Here is a 16,666-nt window from a genome sequence, read left to right as displayed (position 1 = left end):
TCTCCTTACACAGAGTCCTAGTCACCCCCACCAGGTTTATAACCACAGTCTGTACCCCGCTCTCAGAGGTATTACAATTTCTGAGTCTTTCCAGGCTCCTGAGGTGAGAACAGTCTTCCTTTCTTTTGGCTCTCAATCCTCTATTATCTAAATAGACCTTTTCCAAACTTTCTAAGATCTGCAAAGTCAGTTACCTCTTACATATTTTCTTACAAAATTTTGTAGTCCACTCTTGTTCTCCTGTCTTCTTGACCTACCAACTTACAGCTCTGCCTAATCAGAAAAATTGCTGTATGCTTCAATGCAGAGAAAATGACAAATACAAATATTCTGGATTTTTTTTTGTTGTATGGATCTGAGATGGTGTACTCAGGAGGAAATGAGATTCCTGGAGAATTCAAATAGGTTGTATGATTGTGTGTGCGAGACGTCATAGAAGAGACAGAAGCCTGGATGTGTATTTGGACTAGATTGTCTTTTTGGTCACTTTCAACTGTAGAAGTCATGATTCACTGATTCTGTGAAATGCTCTGAACTGCTAATATAAAAGGTGCTATGGATACAAAGAGCATCATTATTAGCTCCATTTTTTGAAGTGATGTTATAATCTTTGTTCATTTCCAGTTTTATTATTCTCTTGAGCTTAGTGAATTTTCTCACCAGTTTCCCTTTTGTATTATCACAATATCTAACAACTTTAATCAGCCAATTTGTCTTCACAAAAATTACATGCGTGGCTGTCTCTATTCATAGCACTGTTTTGTTTTTTAAATCTCCATTCAACCATAGCCTCCCTCTCATAGAATACCCAATATGTATATTCAGTTTCAGTGTTTTGGCTTCCCCAAAAGTCCCTTATCTGTTTTCCACAAACATGACTAGCTTTAAATACCATTGTCTGAGAGCATTGTTTTTAATCATTCCATATTCACGTGGAACTCAAATGTAGCTCCATTATCAAGTTTCAAAATTAACCAGAATTACTTAATGGAATCTTTAAATAGATTGTTAGAAGAAATTTTATTCCCTTGTGTTATTTAGTCCCATGCTCCTATTTTGTCAAGAAATATATTCCCTTTTACCTGGCCTTGTCAGACTTGATTATTAGACAGGGAGTGCATTAATAAGATAAAAATCTTAGTCAAGATTAGAATCTTATATGAAGCTCAGTGTTTTGTCTGCCTTGGAATTATCTACAATATGGCCATATACTCAGTTTTAAATTGGTTACATTGCTTTCTTGTTGGTGAACATTCAGCCTTATTGCCACAAGGCTCAAGTTCTCTGGACTTCTGATAATCCATCTTAACAGAGTTTATGGTATTCATTTCTTATCTTGAATTGGTTTTCTAAAGTTTGTTTTGGGAGATGATGATGCTTGCACAAATTTCTAAACACCAAGGCCATGATCTCCTAGGGGGCTACACAGTAGTAGTTGGGACCTTTTAGACCAGACAGAGAAAGTCTATTTTCATGTTTTGCCTCTAAAAGCACAAATGCAAGCTGGCCAATGAATTCATCTTTATTCCTTGTAAAAGTCAGTCCCAGGCCAATCAAAGGAATGCTGAAAGTACAGATTCTTTTTGAGGTTCCATTTAAAAATGATATTTGTTTGATACAGAGAACAGATTAGTGGATACCAGAGGGGAAGTTGGGGGAGGGCAAAATGCTAAAGGGGGTCAACTGTATGGTGACAGATGGAAACTACTTTTGGTGGTGAGCATGGTATAGTATATACATAAGTCGAAATATAATGTTGTACACATGAGACTTATATAATATTGAAAACCAATGTTACTTCAATAAATAAAAAAGTTTTTAAAAAGTGAAATTGATTTATGTGAAAAGTATCAGTATATGGTACCTACCTCTAAAATCTTTTATTTCATTTTGAAATCAGAGGACTTGCCTTTTGTCAGCCTCCATATTTTCTCAAGACTTCCCCTCAGATTATAGCATGTGTTGGGGTTCTAATTCCTGAATCTACTTCTCATAGACATTCTGCTTAATATTACTGAACTTCAGTTTATGTGCATGAGAAATTAGATTTCTAATGCCTATGTTTGTGTTGTTAAAGCAAATAAAATATAGCCAAAACTAAGATGAAATAATTTTAGAACTATCCATTATTTGGTGTTATGTTTCTCTGCTTCTTCCATTGGCATGAGTAATTTATATCTATCTGTGTATTAGTATTGTAGACAGACACTTTATAGATAAGAGACTAGGAGAACCTAATTACAAGCTTTAATCTGAGAATGACTGTTTAATTACTCAGATACTCAGTTTTTCTATTTGCCCACAGAAACAGCCAAATATAGGCATATTTAGCTCTAACAATGGCTGTGTTTCCCTAAATTTGCATTTAATCAATTGCTGGCAAATCAAATCATATTTCTAGTACATGGAGGTAGGATGTGGAGGTGGCATGCTCTTTAAAGAAAACTTTTTATGAATTAAACAGCTAACTCCCTAATGCACCTGCCTTTATAAATTTGGATTTTTTAATAATGGGTTTTGGTGAAAGAGTAATTCAGGTTTTATAAATGAAGTCATATTTCGAATGTACTACAAGAGCATTCTTTTAAAAACTGTTACTTTATCTTGAATCCTTCTATGAATATGTTTTCTGATTCATTTCATATTTATACTTTTGACAAATTTTGATTTTTATAAATCAATTTTAGTTTTTTTTAAAGTGGGGGACAGCTGGATTACTCCTCTTTATCCTACAGATGCATAATATAGGGTAATTGGTTAATATCCACAGCTTTCTAGAGAGATGAATAAAACATTGAGCTCTGTATAATTGAGAGGATATTTCCTCTCTCACCTTTTCTCCTCACATGCAGGTGAGTTTGTTGTGGTTGAAAAATTGGCAGGGAAATGTTACTGGTTAATTTCTCTGTCTCAAGATAGAGTGTTCTCTTCAAGATACATTTTTATTTTATGAAAAGAAATAAAAATAATTCAAGTAGAAGTAAAAGAAAACAAGTACAATAGAAACTTGAAAATTACAAATTTATTACAAATAAAAGAACTAGCATAGGAACAAAAAAAAGTCCTGAATTTTCTGTAATGATTAAATTTCTTTTTAAGCCTGGAGTACAGTAGTGAGAACGAACACACACTTTCCACTCTTCCATCTCTTGTATGTTTCATTTTCAAGCATAAGGAACTTCTGTATCATCTCTGAACTATTCTAGGAAACTTTCAAAACTTTCTCAGTCCCTGATGTTCAGCCTTACCTCTCCCTGAACCCCTTCACCATCCTCTCTCCCTGGTGTGCTCAGGCACACACACACAGACACCCAGACACAGGTATCTCTGCTACTCTTTCTTACTTGGGTTTGTACCACATTTTCACTGAGTTCTCTAAGTAGGTGATATTAACTTTCTTCATTGTGCAAATGAGGAAACCACTGGTATCCCAGGCATTTCTTAATCTTCTGTTTGTAATATAAGATGTTTGAAGGTTCTGGAAATATTGCAACTGAGATGAGGATCTTCCTTTTTTGCTGCCTTAGCCTTGTGTGGGCTTAAAGGTGGCTCTTGAAAACAATGGATGTTCTCTACAGGGAAAAGGCTTTAACTTAAGAGCAAAGGTCAAAGAGTTGACCCTCTGTACTCTGGTTTCAGTCTCTTGCTTAGGCTGTGAGGCATATTTAAGGACTGAGAAATCTGGGTTCTGGGTCCTCATTTCTAGAAACTGATCATTATCTTTTATAGAATATTCTCATGCCTAAAAACCTTGCAGGCTTCCATCTGATGCTCCTTTCAGGGAACTGTTTAGACCTTGCCCAGGTATGGGGACTCTTTAGCAGTTCTTTACTATTGTGTAGGAAAGTAGGCTCCTGTTAGATTGATATTGCCTCCTTCCTGTAGGTTATAGTGTCCTCAGTTTATATCAGCTGATGGAAATGCCTCTGGGTAAATGAATCAGCTAGTAAGGCTACTGTCATTGACAGGAAAAGACCCTCCCTCCGACCTGCCAAAAATGGAACATAAAGGGTAAGAAATTTTCTGATGGCACCGAGGTCTAGGGAATCTTTGAAGCAGAAATCTTAGGGATCCTGCTTAGCTACTGGCTCAATATGGGACCTTGGGTAAGTTGCTTCTCTTTCTGGACCTCTAGTCTAAAAATAAAGTAATTTTGTCACTAGGGAAATAGCTTATACCTATTGACATTTTTCTTTGTTTTGATTGTTTTTAAAACAGCTTTGAATTTATTGAGATATAATTCACATACCTACAATTCACCCATTTACAGTTTCAAATTAATGTTTCTTAGTATATTCATAGCATTGTGCAACCGTCACCATAATCTAATTTTAGAACACTTTCATCCTCCCTCGCCCCCAAAAGAAACCCTATACCCATTAACATTAAATCCCCATTTCCCTTCTGTCTTCTTCCCCCAGCCCTAAACAACCCCTAATCTACTGTTTGTCTCTATACATTTTCTTATTCTGGGCATTTCTTGTAAATTGATTTGTACAATATATGGCCTTTTGTGACTGGTTTCTTTCACATAGCATAATGTTTTCAAGTGTTAAACATATTGTAGTATGTGTCAGTACTATATTCATTTTTATGGCTGAATAATGCTCCTTTGCATAGTTATATCACATTTTATCCATTCATCAGTTGATGGCCATTTAGGTTGTTTCTGCTTTTTGACTATTTGTACTGAGATAAAAATCCTCTATCACATATATGATTTGCAAAGGTTTTCTCCCATTCTGAGTTGTCTTTACACTTTCTTGATGGTATCATTTGCAGTGAAAAGTTTTAATTTTGAGGTAGTCAATTTCTATGTTTTTTCTTTTTTTACCCACCTTTTGGTGTCATATCTAAGAAACCATTGCCTAACGCAAGGTCAAAACATAAAGACTTACTCTTTATGTTTTCTTATGAGAGTTTTATAGTTTTAGCTTTTATATTATGTCTGTGATCCATTTGTTTGTCTTTCATTTCAGAGTTGACCTAAACACTGAATAATATCCTTGGAAAGAAATGGTCAAAATGGCCCAACTCCTAGTAGAGCCAAATAATGGAAAAGTTGACAAGGATTGCAGTATGTGCTGAATATTGTTTCAAGCAGTTGTATCATGATTCCATGCTCCCATCTATGTTTTCTTTACTTATACCTCTGCTATGGTACGTTTTAATTTTAATTTTGTTCTCTCACTTTGCTGGTCAATTTAAGAAATAGTTTCCATATTCAAGTCTGGAACTGATAGCTAATGGGTACTGAAATAAAGCATACCTTGTTGCTATTGCATTATTATATTTTTCTATGATTTTTTTGCTCTTTAGTCTACTTACTACCCAAACCCTAGTCTTTTATCATCCTCTAAAATCATTTTCAGTTTATCATTTTCACATGACTATAAAATGTGCCTTTTCCTAATCTCTTTAGTTTCTCATTTTTATTATTATTTTCTGGACGATATTTTTTAAATCCTTCATTCTTTGACAGGGATTAAAAAAAAAAGATAATAATGTTGTTCCATATAATTATTCTGCAGTATTTACAGCTCTTAATATGTTAAACAGCAAAAGATTTATGCTTGACCTTTTCAGATGAATATCAACTGGGTTAAATTTACTAATTAGCCAATGATCTGACCTCATTGGTGCTTCCAGCTTAGTGATCCCCACCCCCAACACATAAAGCTCAAGTGTTAATCTGAACAAGAGAATGAGAAAATTAACTACTGAAGACATTTAGTAATGGTCTGGCTTTCCAGTATTAGCCATATCTTGCAAATCCTTGACCTCCATGTTTCTTTATAAAGTTAGTCACACATGTTATTAAGGGAGCTCTTGGACTGTTACCTTCACTTCTAGGGAAGCAATTATCTCTACTGTACTTAGAGAAACTGTATCCCACATAGTGGTCCTACTCCCTAGGAAATAATCTGCTGGAATTCAAAATACAATTACCACACTTGAACACCTTCCTATATCCTGTAGCTGACCATTATTAATGGCATCCAATTATTCATAGCAATCAAGCAGCTGACCTTGATAAACAGATCACAGCAATGGGTATTTGACAGTCAGTATGCTGGCTGGGCATAATAGGAGGAGACAATGTCATATCCTGGTCGTCTTGAGCGAAAACAGCATGTCACTGACAGACTTATCAGAATACTATAATAACTTGATTGCAAGATTTAGCATGTCATTATTTTAAAAGCATATATTTAGATATACTGGCAGGAGCACAAAAAAAATATTGATACAGGTAAGCTTGGCTTTTGGGAATCTCTGACTTACCTGACATTGCTGCTAATTAACTGCATGACCTTTGGTAAGTCATTAGGTTTTCTAAGTTTTAATTTCCTCAATTCTAAAATGAGGGCATTTTGCCTACTTTCAAGGTTAGTTGTGAGGATTAAATGATATAAAAATTATGAAACCATCAGGTAAGCAGAAATTGCCCCATCATTGTCTGTTCCCTGTCCATAGAGTCAGCCTGAACCCCAGCTCCAGCAGAGGTAAAGGGCATAGCACAAAAGCCTTTTTATTCTTCACCAAAATGCAGGATAGGTTCTGACTCTCACATGAATGCTGCTTTTTTATTCTGCTTTCTCCACAAGCCCACAAGTCAAAGGTTTTCCTTTGTTGTGCGGTGGTATTAAAGTGTGATATTTGTTCGTGGTGAAGGAGCCTAAACATAAAAACTGACATAAATTTCCAGGTGGTTGGCTTTTGACCCTTCCATTTCCTTGACTGTATTTTCCCCTTGAGTTGGCATGATGTATAAGAGTTCTGATCCAGCTGCAGAAAGGAGCAGATTGTTTACTTATGGAAGTACATTTATTCTCTCACGTCACTAGGGGGGTGATTTTCACAAGGGATTAACTTTATGTAAATTTTGGGCTATGTGATTTGAAGGGGGATGGAGAAATTCACACAGTTTATATCCACTAGAGGGTCATTGGCATGTCTAATTCAAAGTGGCCAGAGAATTCCTTCATTATGTCCTACTTCCTTGTCTCCATTTGAGATGCTCCAGTTTCATTTACATCCCAATAAGAAAAAAGTATTCCATACTTTTATAAGATTGCTAGAGTAAAGATAAAAAAACTCTTTAGAATTTCTTATACACACTGCTTATCAGTGGTGGATATGCAGTGAGTTAATTTGCCATGAACACTCTGAAGCATTAAGCAAAATCTACTAAGAGAAACAGGAATTTAATTTTAGAGAAGGTGGCTAATAGTGTTAGATTAGCCTGGAACATAATTGGGAATTGTGAAATAGCTTCTATTTTTGCACTCCAGGTGGACCATATGCTACGTAAGCAGGTAAAGGGAAACAAGGGATTTAGTGGTGGCTCAGGATTCTGGTATATTCAGCCTGCAAGGTTGGGCAGTTCAGAAAGTAGCCCTGTCTGCTTTGTAGGCAATAAAATGCCAGGTTAAGGGCATAGTGTTAAATCCTGACAGACTGAATTTTAAATGTTAGTTTTTCCACTTTATTTATTAAAATTTTTTAAATCTGAGAAATGACAGTAACTGTCAGGACTTAATGAAATCATAAATGCACAACTATCTAGATGCTAAGTGTAGTGAGTTGCATAGTAATCCCCCAAAAGATATGTCATGTCCTAAGTCTTAGAAACTTTGGCTGGGACCTCATTTGCAAAAAAGCATCTTTGTAGATGTAATTAGGTTAAGGATCTTGAGATGAGACCATCCTAGATTAACCTGGTGGGTCCTAAATCCAAAGACAAGTGCCCTTATATGAGACAGAAGATAAAAGACAGACACACCGAAGAGGAGACCATGAAGACAGAAGCAGAGTTTGAAGTGATGCAGCCACAAGCTAAGGAATGTCAAAAGCCACCACAAGCTGGAAGAGACAGGAACAGAATCTCCAATAGAGGATCTAGAAGGAGTGTGGTCCTACTGACACCTTGATTAAAGACTTCTGGCTTCCAGAGGGCACACAGCAGAAGCAAGAAGAACTACAATCCTACAGCCTGTGGAACGAAAACTATATTCACAGAAAGATAAACAAAGTGAAAAGGCAGAGGACTATGTACCAGATGAAGGAACAAGATAAAACCCCAGAAAAACAACTAAATGAAGTGGAGGTAAGCAACCTTCCAGAAAAAGAATTCAGAATAATGATAGTGAAGATGATCCAGGACCTCGGAGAAAGAATGGAGGCAAAGATCGAGAAGATGCAAGAAATGTTTAACAAAGACCGGGAAGAATTAAAGAACAAACAGAGATGAACAATACAATAACTGATAGGAAAAATACACTAGAAGGAATCAATAGCAGAATAACTGAGGCAGAAGAATGGATAAATGACCTGGAAGACAGAATGGTGGAATTCACTGCCATGGAACAGAATAAAGAAAAAAGAATGAAAAGAAATGAAGACAGCCTAAGAGACCTCTGGGACAATAGTAAACGCACCAACATTCATATTATAGTGGTCCCAGAAGGAGAAGAGAGAGAGAAAGAACCCGAGAAAATATTTGAAGAGATTATAGTTGCAAATGTCCCTAGAATGGGAAAGGAAATAGTCATGCAAGTCCAGGAAGTGCAGAGTCCCAGGCAGGATAAACCCAGGGAGAAACACGCCGAGACACTTAGTAATCAAATTGACAAAAATTAAAGGCAAAGAAAAATCATTAAAAGCAACAAGACAAAATGACAAATAACATACAAGGGAACTCCCATAAGGTTAACAGCTGATTTCTCAGCAGACTCCACAAGCCAGAAGGGAGTGGCATGATATATTTAAAGTGATGAAAGGGAAGAACTTAAAACCAAGATTACTCTACAAGGATCTCATTCTGATTCGACAGAGAAATCAAAAGCTTCACAGACAAGCAAAAGCTAAGAGAATTCAGCACCACCAAACCAGCTCTACAACAAATGCTAAAGGAACTTCTCTAAGCGGGAAACACAAGAGAAGAAAAGGACCTACAAAAAACAAACCCAAAACAATTAAGAAAATGGTAATAGGAACATACATATTGATAATTACCTTAAATGTGAATGGGTTAAATGCTCCAACCAAAAGACACAGGCTGGCTGAATGGATACAAAAATAAGACCTGTATATATGCTGTCTGCAAGAGACCCACTTCAGACCTAGGGACACATACAGACTGAAAGTGGGGGGATGGAAAAAGATATTCCATGCAAATGGAAATCAAAAGAAAGCTGGAGTAGCAATACTCATATCAGATAAAGTAGAGTTTAAAATAAAGAATGTTACAAGAGACAAGGAAGGACACTACATAATGATCAAGGGATCAATCCAAGAAGAAGATGTAACAATTATAAATATATATGCACCCAACATAGGAGCACCTCAATACATAAGGCAAATGCTAACAGCTCTAAAAGAGGAAGTCGACAAAGACACAGTAATAGTGGGGGACTTGAACAACTCACACCAATCATCAAGACAGAAAATTAATAAGGAAACATGAGCTTTAAATGACATAATAGACCAGATAGATTTTATTGATATTTATAGGACATTCCATCAGAAAACAGCAGATTACATTTTCTTCTCAAGTGCACACAGAGCATTCTCCAGGATAGGTCACATCTTAGGTCACGATCAAGCCTCAGTAAATTTAAGAAAATTGAAATCATTTCACGTGTCCTTTCCGACCACAATGCTCTGAGATTAGAAATCAGTTACAGGGGAAAAAACGTAAAAAACACAAACACATTGAGGCTAAACAGTACGTTACTAAATAACCAAGATATCACTGAAGCTATCAAAGAGGAAATCAAAAAATTTCTAGAGACAAATGACAATGAAAACACGATGATCCAAATCCTATGGGATGCAGCAAAAGCAGTTCTAAGAGGGAAGTTTATAGCAATACAATTCTACCTCAAGAAACAAGAAAAATCTCAAATAAACAATCTAATCTTACACCTAAAGGAACTAGAGAAAGAAGAACAAACAAAACCCAAAGTTAGTAGAAGGAAAGAAATCATAAAGATCAGAGCAGAAATAAATGAAGTAGAAAAAAAGAAAACAATAGCAAAGATCAATAAAACTAAAAGCTGGTTCTTTGAGATGATTAAACAAAATTGATAAACCCTTACCCAGACTCATCAAGGAAAAGGAGAGGACTCAAATCAATAAAATTAGAAATGAAAAAGGAGAAGTTACAACAGACACCACAGAAATACAAAGCATCCTAGGAGACTACTACAAGCAACTCTATGCCAATAAAATGGGCAACCTGGAAGAAATGGACAAATTCTTAGAAAGGTATAACCTTCCAAGACTGAGCCAGGAAGAAATAGAAAATGTGAATAGACCAATCACAAGTAATGAAATTGAAACTGTGATTAAAAATCTTCCAACAGGGTTTCCCTGGTGGCTCAGTGGTTGGGAGTTTGCCTGCCGATGCAGGGGACACAGGTTCGTGCCCTGGTCTGGGAGGATCCCGCATGCTGTGGAGCGGCTGGGCCCGTGAGCCATGGCTGCTGAGCCTGCGCATCTGGAGCCTCTGCTCTGCAGCGGGAGGGGCTGTGGCAGTGAGGGGCCTGCATACCGCAAAAAAAAAAAAAAAAAAATCTTCCAACACACAAAAGTCCAGGACCATATGGCCTCACAGATGAATTCTATCAAACATTTAGAGAAGAGCTAACACCTATCCTTCTCAAACTCTTCCAAAAAATTGCAGAGGAAGGAGCACTTCCAGACTCATTCTATGAGGCCACCATCACCTTGATACCAAAACCAGACAAAGATACTACCAAAAGAGAAAATTACAGACCAGTATCACTGATGAATATAGATGCAGAAATCTTCAACAAAATACTAGCAAACAGAATCCAACAACACATTAAAAGGATCATACACCACGACCAAGTGGGATTTATCCCAGGGATGCAAGGATTCTTTAATATACGCAAATCAATCAATGTGATACACCATACTAGCAAACTGAAGAATAGAAAGCATATGATCATCTCAATAGATGCAGAAAAAGCTTTTGACAAAATTCAACACCCATTTATTATAAAAATTCTCCAGAAAGTGGGCATAGAGGGAACCTACCTCAACATAATAAAGGCCATATGTGACAAACCCACAGCAAACATCATTCTCAGTGGTGAAAAAGTGAAAGCATTTCCTCTAAGATCAGGAACAAGACAAGGATGTCCACTCTCACCAATATTATTCAACATAGTTTCGGAAGTCCTAGCCACGGCAATCAGAGAAGAAAAAGAAAGAAAAGGAATACAAATTGGAAAAGAAGAAGTAAAACTGTCACTGTTTGCAGATGACATGATACTATACATGGAAGTCCTAAAGATGCCACCAGAAAACTAGTAGAGCTCATCAGTGAATTTGGCAAAGTTGCAGGATAAAAAATTAATGCACAGAGATCTCTTGCATTCCTATACACTAACAACGAAAGATCAGAAAGAGAAATTAAGGAAACAATCCCATTCACCATTGCAACAAAAAGAACAAAATACTTAGGAATAAAGCTACCTAAGGAGGTAAACGACCTGTGCTCAGAAAACTGTAAGACACTGATGAAAGAAGTCAAAGATGACACAGACAGGTGGAGAGATATACCATGTTCTTGGATTGGAAGAATCAACATTGTGAAAATGACTATACTACCCAAAGCAATCTACAGATTCAGTGCAATCCCTATCATTCAGTGCATCCCTATCAGTCTCTATTTCTGCCTTGCAAACTGGTTCTTGTGTACCATTTTTCTAGATTCCACATATATGCATTAATATATGATATTTGTTTTTCTCTTTCTGACTTAACTTCACTCTGTATGACAGGTTCTAGGTCCATCCACCTCACTACCAGTGACTCAATTTCATTTGTTTTTATGGCTGAGTAGTATTCCATTGTATATATGTGCCACATCTTCTTTATCCATTCATCTGTTGATGGACACTTAGGTTGCTTCCATGTCCTGGCTATTGTAAATAGTGCTTTAGTGAACATTGTGGTACTTGACTCTTTTTGAATTATGGTTTTCTCAGGGTATATGCCCAGTAGTGGGATTGTTGGGTCATATGGTAGTTCTATTTTTAGTTTTTTAAGGAAGCTCCATATTTTTCTCCATAGTGGCTGTATCAATTTACATTCCCACCAGCAGTACAAGAGGGTTCCCTTTTTTCCACAACCTCTCTAGCATTTATTGTTTGTAGATTTTCTGATGATGGCCATTCTGACCAGTGTGAGGTGATACCTCACTGCAGTTTTGATTTGCATTTCTCTAATATCATTGACTTTAGACAGTTTAAGTATAATGTGTGTTGAAGAAGGTGTTTTTACATTGAGATAATTAGGTATTTTCTTAGCTTCACGGACTTGTATATACAGTTCCTTTTCCAGGTTTGGGAAGTTCTCAGCTATTGTATTTTCAAATAAACTCTCTGCTCCCTTTACCCTTTCTTTTCCATTTGGGATACTCATTATCCTTATGTTGCCTTTCCCGGAGTTGGATAATTCTTGTAGTTTTCTTCATTAAAAAAAAAAATTCTCTCTCCTCTTTTACCTGAATCATTTCTATATTTCAGTCTTCAAGCTCACTGATTTTCTCTTCCATATGGACTACCCTATTTCCAGTGCTTTCTGTTGCATAATTTATCTCATTTACTGAGTTCTTTAGCTCCAGAATTTCTGTTTGGTTCTTTTTGTAGAGTTTCAATCTCTTTGGTAAAGTATCCCTTCTGTTCATTAATTTTATTCCTGAGTTCATTGAACTGCCTTTCTGAGTTTTCTTGTAGCTTGCTGAGTTTCTTCATGACAGCTATTTTGAATTCTCTATCAGTTAGATTACAAACTTCCATGACTTTAAGTTTAGATTTTGGAGAATTGTCATTTTCTTTTTGTTGTACCGTGTTACGATGATTTTTCATGGTGCTTGATGATTTGTTCCTCTGCTGGCACATTTGAAGTAGCTAACACATTTTTTTATTTAGGCAATGCTTTTTAAATTTTGATTCTAACAATTCAACAGCTTGGTAATTACAGGATTTTCTTTTGTTTTTCAGTGGGTGGTGCTATAGCTCAAGTTTTTGGTTTCTCTTACCTGAGCTGCCTCTGGCTGTATTTCCACCCTCTACCACTTCTGCCCGAAGTTATGCCAGTGCACTCATCATCATCACTGTTTGTGCCTCTGGGGTCACTGGTGCCCTGCTGCTGTCAGTGTTGCTGCTGTTGCTGGTATTGTTGCTGGGTTCACCAGTATGATGGGGGCCTGAACAATGTCCAGGGTTGCAGAGGTTGTGGCTACTGACACCATAGCAGGGGAGGAGAAGTGTGTGTAGGGAGCTGGGTGCCTCTGCCATGTCTGGCATCGTAGGATTCTCAGGTGTCACAGCTGCAGGCAACAGGGCTGGAGTCATGGGCACTGCTGCAGCTGAAGGGACCGGGTTGTTGGCCCTGTGGCTGCTACTGCCCAGTTCCCTGTGGCTACAAGTGCCTCTGTGGCAAGGAAGGTAGAGTTGTGTGCTCCACCTCCCCTGCTGCTACCAGGTTCTCTGGGTTGTGGGCTCAGCTCCTGGGGCCTGGGGGCTGGGATCATGGCCACCACCTCCACTGTTCCCCGGTCTGCCTCCTTCATATGTTTCAATCCAGACACCTTCAGATGTGCAGTTGTGTGGGTCCCTCTGGTGTCTTTGTGTGCTGGGCAGAGGAGATTTTGTTAAGTTATGGAGGTTGTCCTGTCCTAGTTGTAGACTGAAGGGGAGAGACAAAGGGAGTGTCTCACGCTGCCTTGATGCTGATGTCACCAATCACTAAAAACTTTTAAAAGAATACTATATGATGGGCATGGTGAACAATATGTATAGACCCCAGCCTCACTGAGTGTACTTTTTAGTGGGGGATACAGACAAATAGAAAATAAATTCTCACTGCAGTAAGTGCTGTGAAGAAATCTCTTTGGGTTTTGGGACAGGGAAGAATAAGGTGGATTAAATAGGGTAATTGAGGTGGTGAGTTCCCTGCAAGGAAAGAAACAGGGAGAAAAGTGGAGACATTGTTTTTGAGCAAGTGACTGAGTCTGAAGAACTGTGGCAGAAGTTTTAGAAAGAAAAATGGAGATGTTTTTGTAGAGGGCTTCTGTGTTAAAGAAAAGTGTTGACTTTGAAATTTGACTTTGTATTAAGAATGGGAAACAGAGCACATTTCCATTTGCAGGAGTTGAGGCCACAAGGCAATTTCCTAGGTGTTCTAGGGCAGGGGTCAGCAAACTTATTCTCTAAAGGACCAGTTAGTAAGTATAACTTGTGGGCTATATGGTTTCTGTTGCGACATTTTGACTTTATGTTATAGCAGAAAAGCAGCCATAGACAATATGTAAACACATGAAGCTGGCTGTGTTTTAAATTTCATTTATTGGATGCTGAAATTTGCATTTCATATAATTTTTACATGTTTTGAAATATTTTTCTTTTTTTCTTTTTACAACCATTTAAAAACATAATAATCATTCTTAGTTCTAGAGCTAAGAACAGGCAGAATAGGCAGGCAGTGCACATAGCACATTAGTTGTGGTTTGCTGACCCTTGTTTTAGAGTGAAACTTCTGTTCTTACAAGGAACGGAACAACTTTCTATGCCTAGAAATCCTGCCTAGAAAGCAGCAGCCAGCAGGCAGGAATAGACATTGATATGGGGAAGAGAAGACCTCCCAGGAACAATGTGATATCTCTGCATAATTCTAAGTTCTTGCTGGTCTGATAAACATGGGGTTGAATTAAAAATGATTTTTTTTTGCTTCATAAATCAACATTTAATGATAATGTTTTTTCTTGATGTTTCAGCTATAAAAGTGCAAATTATGCATGAAATTGATGTACATTATTCCATAATGAACTAATGTAGAAAAGCACATTAGTATTTATGCTGAAAACAAGTCATTCATAACTATTAAGACATTTTGAAATGGAGACCCATGTTCCTGAAAACATGAATGACTGGAAATTGGGGCCATTTGGTTATGACCAGGGAGATGGAGCATTGTATTCCTACCACCCTACTTGCATTGCCTAGTTGCCTTTATGACCATAGATTTTAAAATGATGAAATACATTTCGTAAAATTTCTTATTCCATGTTATCATTTCCTGAATGAAAATGAATTGTGCATTCCTATATAATACTGCATTTACAATCTCCACTGTACTTGGGGATCTGGAAATATGCTGATAAACAAATGGTTATGAATTTGAATTTGTCAAATGCTTTGTGGATTCAAGTGCCTTATTATTCAGAACTCATGGGTACTGCACAAATTAAGTCTAAGTTATGGCTTCTCAATTCTTAAGCATAGGCTTTCTAAGTTCCTTTAAAACCTCATGTTTTAGCCATACTGATTCTATTTTGGCGCTCACAGAAAGTACATTCTATTGTCAATAAGTTTTTGTATGTTTAACATTAAATGTCAATTTAAATGGAGGCACTCTATACAGATCATAGATTTTTAGAGCTTAAGGAGGCCTCAGAGGTGACCTAGCCCAACTTCCTCATTTTATACCTGAAGGAAATAATGGGGAAGTGACTTCATAATTCATTAGTTTTACCATTAGCTGTAGGTAGTTTCTATTTCACTCGGTAGTGAGCTCAGCTGTCCTCTGCACACTCAGAAATACTCTCTCAGCGGTTTGTAGAGGGGACAAAATCATTTCCAGCCTCTCTGATAGTCTCTGTTTTCCTAATAAACATATCTGGGGAGATCAGGAAATCATAGTGGGTTGTCTTAGTAACTTTCTTTTCATGTAGCCCATGGCTTTGGACCTTGACACTAGGAACTACTTCATGTAATATTGTTACCTTATTAAGAGAGTAAGTGAAGAATGTGTACACTCGCCTTTGGAAAGAGTGGAAGCAAAATTATTCTAGAGGGACCTGCTCTGTAAAAGAGGCTTGGTGGGTGTTCTGTAGGTATTAAATTAGACTAGTGAGTAGCTGGTCAAGTGGCTAAGGCTAGTGATGGAGTGGAGGTGCATGGGTGCAGGAAGCAGTAGTCAGTAACAAGGTTTCTGGTTGGTGAAGGACAACTGAGGCACTCTAGACAATGGTCAATATTTGTCTTTAAGAAAGCAGCAAATAGAAATCTATACCAACTGCAGAACTGAACCCTAGATTTGGGGCCAGGATTCAATTCTTGGGAGAAGCTCTCACAAGATATACCTGTGTCCTCAGGGGGATGTCTAGAAGAACAGAAATGAGACTTTTTCAGAACTTGGGAAGGGGAGGCAAGAGAGGAGCCCAGAAGTCTTGGGGGTAAAAGAAAGGCAATGAGAAAGGGGAGGGAAAGCAGTTAAATGATTTAAGCACATTTTTCCTCTGTCTGTTTGGGCTCAGGGAGTGTGAGTTCTCAATGAAGTCAACTTTATAGAGATAACAAAGGCAGAGTTGAGGGCAATGACCCAGTCCACCTCTGTCACTCCACTGTAGACCATACTCAACAGTTGTGCCTGATCCCTGTCTGCCTTCACATGGGCTGTTGGGCATGACAGTGCTTACTCGTTCTCTAGAGATTTTTGATTAGGAGACTTCTGTGAAAACAAATTCTTCATAAAATCTGGAGATAATCAATAGTCTTTTAACTGCTTTTATTGTAGAGGAAAATAGACAATAATATTGCATTTAATAATTATCTTTTACTAATAC

This window comes from Pseudorca crassidens, chromosome 14, assembly GCF_039906515.1.
Source record: "Pseudorca crassidens isolate mPseCra1 chromosome 14, mPseCra1.hap1, whole genome shotgun sequence".
In the NCBI taxonomy this organism is placed as follows: Eukaryota; Metazoa; Chordata; class Mammalia; order Artiodactyla; family Delphinidae; genus Pseudorca; species Pseudorca crassidens.
Note: the sequence above shows the minus strand (reverse complement) of the source record.